This window comes from Lagopus muta, chromosome 2, assembly GCF_023343835.1.
Source record: "Lagopus muta isolate bLagMut1 chromosome 2, bLagMut1 primary, whole genome shotgun sequence".
NCBI classification, from domain to species: domain Eukaryota; kingdom Metazoa; phylum Chordata; class Aves; order Galliformes; family Phasianidae; genus Lagopus; species Lagopus muta.
The window spans coordinates 62,114,156-62,130,687 of NC_064434.1; positions in this window are offsets into that span (position 1 = coordinate 62,114,156).

The window sequence follows — 16,532 nt, forward strand, 5'->3', positions numbered from 1 at the left end:
ACCGCAGCATGTGACAGAGCATGAACACAGCATCAACCAAATTCTTTCCACTTCAAAAACCACCATTCTGCCAATAAGCATTTAGAAAGACAGTGTAAAGGGTCCTCTGGGAAAGCAAGTTACAATATTTATCTCAATCAAGTCCTTTTATACAAAATTTTGCTTTGGCATTCATCTGAAGGTCCACATGCCGATATCCAGGGAGAAAGTGAGTAAATCAAGTTTGAGAGGTAGTATTTGTATGCAAGCATTACAAATCATTCAAAGCCACTTAGTTACATTTGCTTCCTGCATACAAGCATGCATCCGTTCCCATGACTACTTTTCCCTTTTGTGCTTCTCCTTTCTTTTCCATAGTTTGCAGTGTCCGTTCATAGTATCTTGGCGCTGGTTAGCTATGAACAATTTGGCATCCACCGCCCAGCACCTGGCAGACTGCTCTTCAGCAGTGACAGAAGTTTGCAGTACTGTAACCCTAGAGATAACTGGTGAAATATTGCTACATTTACTCAGATGTAACTCAGAAATACAACCTGAAAGCACAACAGCATTTAAATATTCCCTTTCTTGTTCTCCTTTCCCTTAATCAGCATGAAGAAAGAGGCTTGGGTGAAGAACACTTAATCTAACCCCAAGAACTAACTATGCTCTTTACTCTCCATCAAAGCAGGGTGAAGTTGTTCTCAGTCCAAACGATCACTTGCTACCATTTGTAATGTGACTTTGCTGCTGTTATATTTGACTCCCAAACAAGTCTATTTTGGCAAAGAAACTGCAGATCTTCCAGACCTCAGATTTTAAGAAAAGTTAGTGTCATCCAGGTATTCATAAATAATTCATAATGCAGCTTCATCTTTAGCACCATATTAAAGTCAGCCTATTAATTTGCAAATCTGTATTTGCATTATTCATTTTGTTCTAATTGCAGAAATTCTCAAATAAAGCTGAGAAATGCTGCAGCTCTAGGAGTTGTTAGAAGTTAGCAACAAGAATTTTTACCTAGAACCAAGGCTCAGTTTCCTGTCTGATACCTTTGAGCTCTTGGCTAAATGCAGCTTGACACCTTAGCCCAATTTTTTGTAGAAACACAGCTGGTGCAATCATGTTTTGTGTATATGTCCTAGGGAGTTCATAAACCCACAGGCCAAACTAAACTAAAATCTGGCAAAAGAGCGAAATACCCCTAAGCAGACTCAGTAAATTTCAGCTACTTCAAGTTGCTTGAAAATAAATAGCCACACAGAAAAGAGGCATCTTATGTGCCTTAGCCAAATATACATCTCATTAGAAATCAGGGACGCCATATGGAAGGGAACTAAAAAAATGCCCTACTTAGAAGAAAACCTCAGTCAGCTATCTTCTCAATTTCAGAGACTACTGCACAGATAATAGAAGAACATGTTAGCAAGCATCAACTTTGAAATATATTTGCATACTGGCCAAATATTTTGCTTTGTGCTACCATACATCCACATTTTCTGGAATAAGGCAAGATAAAATACATAAAGCTAAAGCTCATGAGAGATGTTTACCCTACAGAAACCCCTAGGGCCTTTGGACCCCTAGGTCCAAAACTCTCAGAGAGGAAACAGAGAGGGAGAAACTGGTCTCTGCCTCTTGGTAATCAATGACCAAACATGGGGAAACAGCACAAAGCTGCACCAGAGGATGTTCAGACTAGACATTAGGAAAAATGTATTTACTGCAAGCATAGTGAAACACTGGAACATGCTTCCTACAGCAATGGTTGATACCCCAATCCTGTCAGCGTACAAGAAGTTTCTGACCTCAAAAATACGCTTTAACTTTTGGTAATCTCTCAATGGTCAGGCAGTTGGACTCTATCACCTCTGTAGGGTCCTTCCAACTGAACTGTTGTAAATCATGCACATGCACCTCTTTGCCATATTTTGTATCACCAGCACCTGAAATGAACATAACCACATATCTACTTAAACAAGAAGAAGAAATAGTGAACTTCTCCTTTTCCACCTGGTGCTCCTCTCAGTGTTTGTCTGGCACAACAGGCACTTGTGGAGGTACCCAGGATAAGGTCCCCCACCTCACCACCAAAAGAGCTTCAGGGCTCTACAGCTTTCCTGACACGGAAGACATAGGCCAGTCTGCAGTTCTTACTTCTGCCTAAGTTTCAATTTGAGGCCTTTATGAAAGCCAGAGCAAGGAACACCCAGCCACCAAAAAGAAATTTCTGACCTAATCAATGTCTGACCATTGAGCCAAGACAGCCAAAAAAGTAACAGAATCCTTCATGAGAAGCTCCACCATGATATCCTTCAGATGGAAATACCTTCTGGGAGACAGTTGTATTGGAGGGGTCTCTTTGTTTGTAGCAGAGCCCTGCCCTCTGATTCTATCTCAAAGTATTTCTGTTTCACAGAGACCCGTCAGGCAGTTCATGTCATTGCTCCAACAACCTGACCTGCTAAAGCTGGATGTTTCAGGTAAACGCTGCTGAAGAGAAAGTCAGGAGGGTCACTGACTCCTCATAGATGATCAGCAAGAGTGACCTATCTTAAACTTAGATAACATAATTTATTTTGATGGTAAACAAACAAACAATAAATAAATAAATAAAAGTGCAGTTTGCAACAAAAACAGTGCTTCTAGCGCAAAATGTTTTGTGAGAACACATCTCTCTCACAGCACTACCTTAAACCATGTGGAGATTTTCTGGGACCTGCAACAACAACAACAACAACAAAAAGAAAAGAAAAAAAAGACCCCAAGAAGCTGCGCTACAAAAACTCCTCATGCAATGTCCTGGGAAGTCTTGGGGAATGCAAGGCATCACACTCAGGTGGGTGCACATACAACATGTGACCATTACTTATTTAGCAGCATCTCAGAAGAGATGATTTGGGCAGCCATTCAGAGTTACCAGAAAAAAAAAAAAAAAAAAAAAGTATAAATGTACACACACCAGCTACAAAAACTTGTTGAGGCACAATTTATATCTGACAAAACAAAGAAAAGAAAAAAAGGGGGGGAGGGGGGGGGGGGTCAGCAGTTTTGGGTGACACAAAGTTACACCTCAGCCCAGCATCTTTGTCCCCACTGACATCAACTGGAAGATTGCTGTGAACCTGAACAGGGTTTTGTTTTGGGCTGTTTTCCAGGTTTCCTTGTCACATACTGGGGTCAAACTCAAACTAGCCCTAGCCTGTGACATGAAGCATGTTAAGACCAAAACAGACATGGTTTATACAGATTTTGCATAACATGCTAGTAGTTAACATTCTGGCTTTTCTTTCAATTGTTTCTATACAGAATAAATATCATGTAAGAAAAATCTATAATAGTGCTGAAAATATACATCTGTATGGATTGTTGACATCTAATAAGTGATGCATTACTAGGGAACCTTACCCTCTACATCTCAGACTTGAAGAAATATTTAGGCTGAGAGAACTCTGGAAGGTAAGGGAGCAGCTAATGATACAGTGATTCCACAGCTGCAAGAGCACAGGGCAGATAATTCACTTTTTATTTCCTTCTGGCAGGCTGGAGCAAAGAAATTACAAAGAAATAACACTAAGTGTTCATAATCCCAGGCTAAACTCTGGCTCTCTGCAGTGTGGTCTCTTCCAGTTAAATCTCTCTCTGTTTTCCCTCCCAAAAGAATACCAAGTTCACACTTCGAGAAAGCATTTGGAAGAAGATAAATGCAGTTCCAGCAGTACGATTTGGAGGGCTAGCCATCACATTTTTTTTTAGAAAACGACTGTTAAAATTGATTGCCTCCCTCACTCTGCACAGCTCCTACAGAAGGGCATTAAACTTGAAGAGACATATCTGAGGATGTTGTTAAAGCAGAGCCGAAAACCCAGGTTTGGGACTTGAACTACTAGGCAGTACCAAGGCCACAACTGTTGGCATTTTCAAATAAAATTCTCCAGGATCTGCTTCAAATTCAAGGCATATCATAGACTGTCCTGCTTCTCTCTCCTCACCAGCATCAATAGGAATATCAAGATCCAGGAACAGCCAGCTTAAGGAACATTGCCCCCGAAAATGGCTCATTTTGAGGGCATCCAGGACATAGCTTGTACACATACACGAGAATAACTGGGTCACCACTAGTCCTTCCACATTTTTTCTTCTGCAGATGCTCTGCAGCATGAGGTAAAACCCCGCAACAAGACCAGCAGGAGAGCAGTATTAGAAAACCCATCAATAGATCAAGTGCCCAGGGACACAGAGGTCTGAAACACATTGTGTGAGCCCTTTCTTACTCAGTAATTCCCCATTCATCTTATCTACAGTTCAGTGAAGCAACGTATTCAATCAGAATTAATTCTTACTACATATAAATGAAAGACAGTACATTTAGAAAATCCTAGTGGAAATTTGTATCAATAACAGAGGCAAGAAACAGGAAGCATCTCTGCATTAGATGCAATAAATAAATAAAATTAGATTATTTTAGATGATTTGCTTTAAAAAAAAAAAAAAAAAATTATCATAGTCCAGATTTGGGCAAAGCCAGGGTCATAAAGGAATTTGTGACTCAGAATATGCTGAATTACTACCCACACTGGGAAAACACCCACTGAGAGCATCACTTGTCCTGCCACAAAGAGGGACAGAGGGAGTATTTCTTCAAGATACTAGTGCTTTGGGATGACTTTCTTCAGAAATGAAAATTCCCCATGCTGAACTGCAGATGCAAACTTTCTCCAAAAGAGAGGGAAAAGAGAACCGTGTATAACACAAGGCTGATTTGAGTTAGCTATTGCAAAAGTTTTCATTTTTATTAGCAGAAAACAAGATGCAGAGTCTGGATTATGTTCAGTTTGCATAAATAGAGCAAGCATAAAGCCCAAAGCCTCAGTTTCTCTGCACTTTCTCAAATACTGGGATGTCCTAGGTTGGACCGTTGCAGAAGATGACACTACATTGTGCTTCAGTGGCCACGGCCACAGCATTAACACCACAACCTCAACTGCCAAGACCTTCCAGAAATATAGTTAGGTTGAGTACAGGGTTTTCCAGTTAGAAACCATCCCTTCTGGCCCCCTGTCCTTTTCAGCTCTCCATATTTTTATCCATTCGGCCCACATCAACTACCCATGCCTTTGCTCCACGTATTCTTAATAAACCACTGATCATTCTCTCCTTGTAGATGCAGCCTCTGTCGTCTTTGGTGGGAGTAGGAGGCAGATCCTGTAAGTCAGTGGTTACAACAAAGCTTGAGTGCGTTCCTGTACAGAGGAAAAACCAAATCCACACTTTGTACATCGTAGAAGACTATCATCACCCCAGGGGTTCCACAATGAGAGGGCTACAGCTTTACCTTTCACAACTGTTCTACATCTCAGAAAGCAACCAGGCGCTCCCCATGCCAAAGGCAGAACAAGGCTGCCTTCCCCCATTCTAATGAGCTTGGGCTGTGGGGTGGTCTGATTCCCACTGATACTTCATTATTCTTCGTTCTCTGTGCAGCCTGGCCTACAAGGCCTTGCACTCAGCAAGTGCTGAGCTAGCTAATGGCATTTCACTTTTCTTTCTTGGTTGTCTCAGTTAGCCTGTGGAGGAGAACGCACTTGTGTTGGCATAGCCATCCCTATCTGACACAACAGACAGAAGAAGACAGGATAAAGGTGAGAGGCTCCAGGAGATATAAAAACACTCCTAACACCTAAATGCCAACTCAGTAAAGGTCAGCAGGAAGAAAACTAATGAAGAACTGAAACAGATAAAGCTGACTTATTTTCCAGTTGACTGGAAAAGAACCATGTTCCAAATCATATTTTTCAATACAAATACTTTATTAGAAAAAAATGAAGAGGAAAAAAAAACCATTTTTCATACAAATTTCACTTACTCTTCTTTGGTGCACGTGTGATTTCTGGGAGGGAGACAAGGATTTTTCAGTTGCATAAGTAGCGTTTATTGAATATAGACCAGAAGCCCAAGAACCGAGAAATCCTCAGGACAAGTGGAATTCTAAGAGCTGCCTTCTCCACTCCCTCCACACACACTAAGCCTTTCTCGTGTTCAGAAAAATCAGTGCCAGGATCCTGAACAATGGTGACAGTGACAACAGAGAGTTGCACTGTGCTTTGTGGCAGCACATCATGGCCCGTGTCACCAAAGGTGGATGTTGGCCATACAGCAAAAATATTCCATTACATTTTGTTGCCATGTGACAGACGGCAGTAGAGGGGCAGCCTTACAACAATGCATCTGACATGGAAGTGAGAATGAAAGAAGAGTGTGGAACTGTATTTCTCCATGTGGAAAAAATAGCACCCACTGACATTAATGGATGCTTGCTGAACATTTGGAGATCAAACAGTGGGTGTGAGCACAGTGAGGTGTTTCAGCAGTGGTGACAGTGGGTCACCTCCAGTGGTACAGATATTTGTGAGCACAGCATGCAGACTCTCATTCTTTGCTGGAAAAATTGCACAGCAAATGGCTGTGACTATGTAGAAGAACAGCTTTTTTGCATCTGAGGATTTGTTCTATGAAATAGCATTACTGGGCTTCTTGTAACTACTGCTGTTTCCATGGACATAAATTGAAGGCATTACTTTCAGAGAAAACCACATATAAACATTTTATATATGTATTTATAGATACAATATTAAAAAAAAAAAACACAACAACAACAAAAAACCAACCAGAACCTAGGAAGAAAATCTTATGTGCTGATCAAAACCAGCAATTTCACTCTTAAAAGATGCTATAATATTGAGTTGGAAGGAACATTTAAAGGCCATCTAGTCCAACTCCCCTGCAAATAACAGGGACACCTACAACTAGATCAGACTGCTCAAAGCCTTATCCAGTCCAACCTTGAATGTCTCCAGGGATAGGGCACCCAACATTTCTCTGGGCAACATGTTCCAGTTCCTCACCACCCTTACTGTAAAAAATTTCATCCTTAAATCCAGTTTAAATATCCCCTCTTTTAGCTTGAAACCATACTCCATCATCCTGCTAAGGAGTTCTCTCTTCCTTCTTAATAGCCCTCTTTAGATACTGAAGGGTCGTAATCAGGTCTCCCTGGAGCCTTCTCTTCTCGAGGCTGGACAGCCCCATCTCTCTCAGCCTGTCCCCATAGAAGAGGCGTTCCATCCTATGAATAATTTTTGTGGCCCTCTTTTGGATGCGCTCCAACAAGTCTATGCCTCTCTTGTATTGAGGACTCCCCATCTGGACACAGTGCTCCAGGTGAGGCCTCATCAGTGCAGAGCAGAGGGGCAGGATCATCACCCTCATTCTGCTGGCCATGCTTATTTTGATGCAGCCCAGAATAGAATTGGCTTTCTGGTCTGCAAAGGCACATTGTTGGCTTGTATCCAGCTTACCATTCATCACTCCCCCAAATTCTTTTCAGCACGGCTGTGCTCCATCCTTACATCCCGCAGCTCATACTGATAGTGGAGGTTGCCAGGACCCAGTGCAAGATCTTGCACTTGGATTTGTTGAACCACATGAACCTGGGCTCAAGCCTATCTAGGTCTCCCTGGAGGGTATCTTGTCCCTCAGGTTTGTTGACCCCACCACACAAGTTTGGAGTCACCCATAAATTTGCTGAAGGTGGACTCAATCCCATTGTCAATGTCACCGATGAAAATAGTGAAGAGCAATGGTGCCAGTACCGACCCAAAGGGACTCCATTTATCACTAATTTCAATTTGTACATTGATCCATTGATCACCACCTTCTTTGTACAATCTTGCAATCAATTCCATTAAACAGTCCACCCACCAAATCCATGTATTTTCAGTTTGGAGAGAAGGATGTTATGGGGGAACATGTCCAAGGCCTCACTGAAGTCTAGATAGATAACATGGGTGGCAATTGTCCACTGATGCTGATATGCCATCATGAAAAGCAACAAGCGGGGTTGGACTCGATGATCTCTGGAGGTCCCTTCCAACCCCTACAATTCTGTGAAGTTTGGTCAGGCAGGACCCATTCTTGGTGGATCATGCTGGTTACTCCATGTCACCTCCCTAAATCTCTATCACCTGCAACATCTACTGAAAAAATTTAATTCATTTCAGAGCCTGAACTGCTGCCTGTTGCCATACAGTGAGTTTCCTTGTGTAATACTATACACTGAAGGGATGTAGCAAGAATCTGTTTTTGCCTAGCTTCTGAACAAAAAAAAAAAAGCCATTAAAGTCTGAATATGTTTGAAAAGGTGAAAGATATTTAATAGTGCACTGCTTTCTGTTTAAGATTTGTTTATGATGGGAGGAATTTTCTTAAAACAATGTTTGAAGAGACTCAGTTGGCTAGATCTCTTTGAAACTTAGAAAGATTTGCTACTGTATCCTGAAAATGCCAGTCATGGCTAACAAAATACTTACAAAATGAATATATCTCATTTGAAACTGAGATAAAATATGATTTTACATACAAACTCCTCTACTATATGCTACACAGTATATGAAAACAAAAACAGCACAGTTTTTTACAGTGGCAGTCAGCCTCTGATGTGCTGAAAGCAAGAGCAACACTCAACATACTTGCTAATTACAAGCTGTTCACACAACAGTCCCCACATGCATCCATTCTTCAGAAACCTAGATGTTCAATGCATAACATGCAAACAACATTTGAAGTGACTTCATATTGTGTTGGCAGAAAGCACCAAATTTTCTCCTATTAGCAGTCCCCATGGTAACCAATCTAAGCAGGGGAAGGAGAAACCCAAACTGGGAGTGCAAAAGGAATCCAGTGTTTTCACATAAAAGAGCAGAAAGAGTGAGGATAAGACAAAGACAAATAACTTTCAGTCTATGAGCAATCTGGGATCTCCTGCACTCCGTGCCTTACAGAGTCCCTATATCGTACCCCATGCCAGAGCACCCTATACTGTTCCACGTTTGCCACACTTGAGCATTGCTTCAACTAAAGTTGTGAAATGCAATAGATGGCTTTATGCAAGGAGAATTTGAAAACTGATGACAAGTGCCTTAGAACGTAGATCCTTGCGTAACATGCTCTCATTGCTGATTGTACTGAGAAAGAGTGTTGCTGCTCGTGGCTTTCCAGTACAGCCTGGTTACTCCTGCCAGAAACAAATTTGCCTCAGGTCCTTAAAAGTGTCAAGGAAAGGGATAGTGCAGAAGACAACAGAGGATGACCAGAATGCAGCTGAAATACAGGAGACAGTGAATCCCCAGGCAAACCACATGTCCGTGAAGCAGCCTCATGCTCAGTTTGAATGGGCACATTTTTCATTAACCCACAGAGATCAAAACCTATCTTTTGGAAGTTTTCCTTCCTTCTCTCATTCACAAAAAGACAACAGAAGCAGAGCAGCCACACAAGCTGGGTGATGGGGCACCTTGGAGCATCCTGCCAGAGCACTGCAGTGCAGATTGCACTGAGCTTAGAGGCTCCTGTCAGTGCTCATTCCAGGCGTCAGAGCAAAACACTCACACAGAAACCTATAGAAAAGGCACCAGAGCCATGCTTTGCCACAGGTATTCTCCTGCCTTTCTCCACTGATTTCAAGAACTGGAGAAAGATAGAAAGGCCTGTCACACAGACATCACAATCCAGAAGAAAAAACTTTTCTTTTTCTAAAAAGAAGCCCACTAGCATAATTAAGTCACCAGCCCATTGTTCTAATGATGCTGTTCTCTATTACATGTATGCTGCAGAGTTCAGCCTGAAGCCAGACAGACAGTCATACAGAATTTGGAATAACTCACTGTGAGGGAAAGCGTAGCCTCAATTATTTAGCAGTCATCAACTTAATATATAACTCACATGGCTTCAGGGTAGATATTTTAGTATAAAAAAAACTGCTCTTGTTATGATGAAAGATGCATTGAGCTAGCCAAAACTTGGTTGGGAAGTGCAGTGCCACATTTAGTGTAGAAGTAATCAAGATACAGGAACTTGAACAGGAGATGCTAAAGGCCACTAACAAGATGATGCAAGCTTTGCAGATCTAGTTGAGCCACAAAGGACAACGTCTCCATCAGGAGGAGTAGTGCCTGGATTTGCAGTGGATCACCCGGAAGGGAGCATCACAAAGCATCAGCCCAGTAGTTTTATGAATGCAACCTGCAGTTCCCTGACTTCTTGCTTTTTCCAAGGCATGCTGTAAATCACTGCCATCTAGTTCAGTGCACATGCTGAATGAAAAGGTCCATTTCTTTCTTCCAGCACTGCTTCAAAAGCATTAGTCTTGAAGGCTGGAGGAAGACAATGCATTCATAAATAGAAGTATTGTAATGGCTGCTAATCAAAGCAAAAGCACAGAATGAGAGCACTTGCTTGCCTGAAACCATTGAATGAGCATCTTGTTATGATGCATGAGCAATGTGGGGTATTTCCCCTCTTAAAAAAGGGGGGGGAGGGCGGAGAGAGACAGAGAGACAGAGACAGAGAGAGAAACAGGAGGCTTCAGTACTGAAGAGTCCACAGAATGGTTTCCCAAGTTGACTTAAATCCTATTAAATAATGAATCTTAGAGGGGAAAATGCCTTGACGAGTCTCTTGCATAGCAAATTTCAGATATCATCTATAAAAGAAGAGGCACTCATCAAGCAGTAAGGCTGGGTAGAGAGAAATACATTAAAAGTTACGCTCAAATGTGGGGAAAGACCTTGCCTATTTTCAAAATGCAAGGAAGTAAATTCCCTTTTGCGAAGAGCTAAATGACACAGAAATAATTCTTGTTTGCCTAAGAAGTTTTGATGCCAGCTGTGCTGTAAGGATTTGAGGCTCACATCAGATTCTTCTACACTATCCCAGGATATAATGATTTAATCTCCACCGCCTCTGATTGCAACCCTTCCCAGAGCCCAAATGGCCAGAAGAGAAGTGTGAAGTGCTCAGACATCCTTCTCCCTCCAGAGTGGGTCATGGCAACCTGGCTTCTGTGCTCCCAGTCTTGCTAGCACCATCCCTGTCCCAAGCCCCCATGAGCACAGTCCCAGTGTTCTGGCTTTCTCTGTGACCAGTTTTCTGCATACCCCAGGGCGCAAAGCCCTCCCCCTTGAGTAGCTGGTCTGTTGGTTTGCCTTTGGGTGAGGAAAAAACTGATCTGCATTTATTAGGGAAACCAAACATCACTGCCCATCAAGCTTTATTCATACTTCTCTCTGCTACAGTAGAACATAAATATGGAAGCACTGATTCTTCCTTTATCACTGAAATCATTGACCAAATGAAGAAGGAGGGCATCGACATTAACACTCTCTCCAAGACAACAGCATCCTCTGAGCCAGTTCACACTCCCTGATGAATATTACCACTGCAGCATGAAGACTAAGCAGATGCAGCCACACATTTGCACCAGAGCCCTTTCTCCATTCTGAGCCACTCTGCTAGATCTTCTCCCCTGTCTTCTTTGTAACTGCTCAACAAATAGACTGAATATAGAATAAAGCCCCCTTCTAGCCCACATACACTTTTCAAAAGTCATACTCTCTTCTTACAGCAGTGGAGTCAAAATGTTGCTCATTGCAACCTTAAAGAAAGGATTCTTCTGGTGATCATGCAACTTTCTTGTGAATTCCCATTCAGGACAGAGACTAGTTTTTATATAACCTTCAGACCATGAATTGCTACTGGTTGCACCGCCCAGCTGTCTTCTCATCCTTCCCTGGATCTGGTGTCTCTGTGCTGGAGATTGCAGCGATCATGAGTAGATTTAACCATTGCAGCACTTGTTCACCCTTGCAAACAAGCTATGCCAAACCTCATAGGGAGTTCTGGCTTGCTTAAAGAGGTGAGAAATCCCAGTGAAAGGGCAAACCGCTCGGGACTATCAGCAATTTTCCTGCTCTAGTGAGTTTTAGCCAAGTTGTTCCATCTTCATTGGCACTGGAGTCAGTCAGCCCTGGAGCTGCTGAACTAACCAGGTATAGCAATGTCTCAGTTTTTCTTGCCCAAGCTCTGCACTGTCTGCAGAAACCATCCAGGCACATGGCTGCAGTGCAGATATGCTTTGCCACCTGTTTTAGGAAACATACCTGTGTTCTCCACTTTCATGCATCAGCCCTATTCATTTGTCACCATTTAAGCAATAAGACAAAGTCTAAGAAGTGATGCATCCTTCTACAGCTTTTTGAGAGCCTGTTTGAAACTTTAACACAACTTACTGAGTCTTATGGTTGGAAATTTTTTCATAAGTCCCAGCAGAATCAAACAGCTGAACAGGTTTGCACAACTATTTCTGGAAAAAAATCTAGCTGATGGTAGTGAGAAAAAGCTACAGACACTCCACCACAATCTCATAACAGGAAGACTTGTGAGAAGCTCAGCACTTGCCTGCAGAAGATGAAAATATTGACTGGCTGCTCTGTCAGATCCTCAAAAGAAGGGCAGGGAGAGCAGGTAGGCATATGCCACTCAGCAAAGGAAAAATATTTCCTTGAGAATAATTGATATATACCAGAGACCAGACAGCAGCCATTATCCATTTAACTTTCCTTCTGTTCAAACATAACTACGGCAAACATATAAGAGACAATTCCAGACATGAGTAATTTCATATTGTCACCGTTTATTCAGATAGGGTCATTCCACTGCTCAACCTGGGCTGTACTGAGTGCAGCAGCATGCCTGCAGGAACAAAACATGACAACACAAGTACAGGAACTGAGACACACCTCATCAATAAGCTTACTAGCTTTAGAGACGAGGATTTAAGAGTAAATAGTAGGAGCAAGGAACCAATTGCATAGCATCTAGAGTCCCAAGAACACCAAGTGCTATTAAGAAAACTAATTGAAAATTATTCCTGTTCCTCAACTATTTGCTGAACTATTCATCAAGGTAGTTGTGCTCCCCAGTGATTACTTCGCCAAATATCAGATTGCCTTCACAGACTAGGAATACAAGTATTAAATAGAAAAAAAATAATTAAGACATTGCAATTAGGTGAAACAGATGAGCTGAGAAACATCAGTGCCACTATTTAAAGAAAGTATCACGTCAAAGAGAATACAAAATGGAGCACAAAAACAAGGAGAAACAGTTCAGAAAACATTTTAAATTTAAGTATACTGAATTAGAACAACTCATGACAGGAAGAATGTGTAACCTCAAGGTTACCTGAGCAGGATCCCACAGCAGGATGGACCTGTACCTCCATCTCTTCAAGGACAGATTTATCCAACCCATCTCAAACACTTCCAATGACAAAGCTGCAGCAACACTGCCATTCTAAAATCTACCCTAGGCAGATCTTCCTAATACCTTGATTGAGCCATCCCTACTGCACTATCAGTACAAGAAAACATACTACCATCTGCCCCCGCCTCTATAATTATGGAAATATTTTGTTCTCTTCTCCCTTACAGTCCTTCCACACATTCAAACTCATACTTTAAGCGCTTCAGAGAGACTGACCTCTTTCTGCTGAGCATGTAGGTGATAGTTTCTAGCCCTCCAATCATTCTGTTTCTTCACATTTACCCTCCCAGGTGCACCTCATTTTTATTTAAGCTTTCTGCCTTAAAGGAAGTGCAAACAAACAAACAATTGACATCACCTGATGGGTGCTCAATAAGTTTTTCTCCTTCACTACAACACTTTAATTTTGACAAATTTTCCCTAGCTTACTTATAACAGTATGTCAGATAATGTCAAATGTCAACTCCCGCTGATTCTTTCCTACGTGTAATATGTTACCATTTTGTAAAAAGAATTTAGATTGACTTAATACAGTTTGTTCTTGACAAATTCATAATGGATGTTACAAACTTTCTTGTTTCCTCAGGGCTGTCCACAAAAATCTGTTTAACTATTTGTTTCAGACATTTGCAGAGAACAGAAGCTAAGTGACTGATTAGAAATAATTCTCCAGTTCCCCCCTCTCCCTCCTTTTTTTTAAAATTATAAATTAAAAAACACACCTGTCATTTTCTACCCCCTGGACCCTGCCTGACTCTTCTGTCACCAGAACTGTTTTGTCTCCCAGAGGACAGTGAGCTGTATCATTCTGTGATCACCATTACATAAATTGCCCTCCAAAACGAAATCCTCAGCTCTCCATACTAGCTAGAAATAAATGTTAAGGACTTACCCTCCAAGTTGCTTTCACTAGCTTTGTATCAAAACTATCCACCAGCACAATAAAACCTGGATGAACCATCTGTGACCTGTCATCTTTTGTTTTCAACAAATGCTTGGTAATTAAACTCTCATTAACACCACATCCTGCTCTGAATGATTCCGTGAGTTCAGTTTTGCTGGGACATCTCTGCCGATCTTCTAGCAGCAGGCAAATTACATTTGGTGATTTGTCAGCCTGAGGGAATGAGCTGTACAGTTTCAGGGAAGAAATCTCCTACTATCATTAGAAAACACAGAAAGGGAGAGAGCAAAAATAAACATTTACCTGTATTATGAAGTAGATGCTAAAAGAAGACACACTGCAGCATCATATTACCAACACACAGGTTCTTTGTTGCGCTCTGACTCAATTTAGTTCTACTAGCAAAGGCCATGCAAAGGGAAAGAATAGGTTCACAGAATACCCTGACTTAGAAAGAACCCACAAGGTTAAAGTCTAACTCCTTCAATCAATAAGAATTTAGACTTTGTGTATGAAAGCACAGGAAATGCATTATTGGATCAGAACTGTGGTGAAACCTAGGTAAGCACAATGAATATGTCAGTTGGATTCCCCAGTTCATGTCGTTTGATAAATATATAAAATTTGAAGAGAAGAGCAAGGCAGGATGTCGTTGCAGAGATGAAGACTTTCCAAGATAATTGTGTTTATCATCTTCGCTTTCAGTGATTTTGCTCTTTCTTACAATGCCTGGTCAGGTGTAGAAATCAAACTCATTGCTCTGTACATTCCTGGATCCTTTATTGCCCTATTTTATAGGTAGGAATTACATTAGTAATTCTACTGTTCTTGGCCACATCCAGCAGTGGGTTGGATAGGCAGAATTTCACCATGGAGTTACTTCTGTAGCCCAAGCTGCATGCTTTCTAGTCCCAGGGACTTATTAATGTACCTGACTGGTCTAGCCCAATCTGGCTCCTCAATCCTTCCTGCTGAAGGAATCCTGAAAAAAGCATTGGGCATAGGAATCTCCTCAGCAGAAGAGAAGACCAATGCAAATAAATTGAGCTCATGGAGCCCAGTGGAGCTCACAGAAATACTGAGAGAACTTTTCATCTTTAGTTAGCAAGTGATCTTACCAATTCCATGTCCAGCTTCCTGCCTCTGACACATCTGAACTCTTTATTAGCACCTCAGGCATCTTTTCCAAGGCTACCTTTGAGTCATTTGTATGGGGGAGTTTTTTGTCTTCCTACTTGCCTGTTTACATTTGACCTGCCATATAGGCAGGTCACGAGGGCCCCTCATTTGGACAATTTTTCCATTTTTTAATACCGAATCTCTTCTTGTGATAGCCCTGACTTTTCTTCTATAAAGGCATTTTACTGGACTTACATTTTGTTTTCTTAAAAAGTTACCTAAGTTTATAATACATCATTTTTTTTTTAGAAGCCTCTGGTTTTCTCACTTTCTAGTCTACTGCTTTCAAGGTTGTTTTATTCTGTTACTGCCTTTTTTTACAAGATATTTCATTTATACTGAGTTGCCTTTCTTGAAATTCAATATTCACGTTCTGTTAATTTGTCTTGCTCTCACTAAAATTTGGATAGGTAGAGACAGATGTTACAGAGCCTACGGATGCCTCTTGAAGCAGGCACCACGCATACTTGGAACCGGTGACAGGTCAGTGTCTTCTCTTACAGCTTGCTCTAGGAAACAACCACATAACATGTCAAAATTTGTTACCTCTGCACCTTGCCCTAGCACTGCGTCAGTCCAGTCTATAGAGGGAGGTTACAACTACACACTTTACTGCTGTCTTAAAACTGCAGTTCCTTTCATTTCATGGAACATTCCATGGAACATTTCCTGGTCATGTCATGATTATTGGTCTTCAACCTGAGAAGGAGATCATCGGTATGATCCTATTACAAAACCTCATTATTTGGTATTCCATAGCAATCTTTTTTCCTTGGAGCGTTTTTGTGCTGTTACATTCATGTTACCCTCCAAATACAGTGGCACTTCCCAGCCACTATAGCCTGTTTTATCATGCCTGCAAGATTGGTAACCTGGCAACACTATATCCCACTCCTTAACCTCCTCCCACCATGCCTTGTGATGGCTGCTCCATTAGGGCAGCCATTTGAGCCCTACCATTCTTTTGCCCCCTTCCTTTTTAGGCAAAAGGAACTGCTGTAAAACCACATGCACGCTTTGCCTGAACTTTGTTGCTCAGCACTGCTGGTCAAGGGAGACCACAACAAATCTAATTTTCCTTGTTTATTACAATTTAACTCACCCTTTTTTTCCTCCCCAGTCTTTTCAGAGGTATACAGCTTGGCCTCAAGCCATTGCACAGCCTTACAGGCTGCACAGCTCCATCTTGTTCCAGGAACTTCCTCATTTCCCAACATGCTTTAATACTGTCCCTCTGCTCCTTTGCTTCCTCCGTGCACTGGGGTTCTTTGCTTGCTTCCTAAGCCCTGTTTATGGCCCTGATAATATT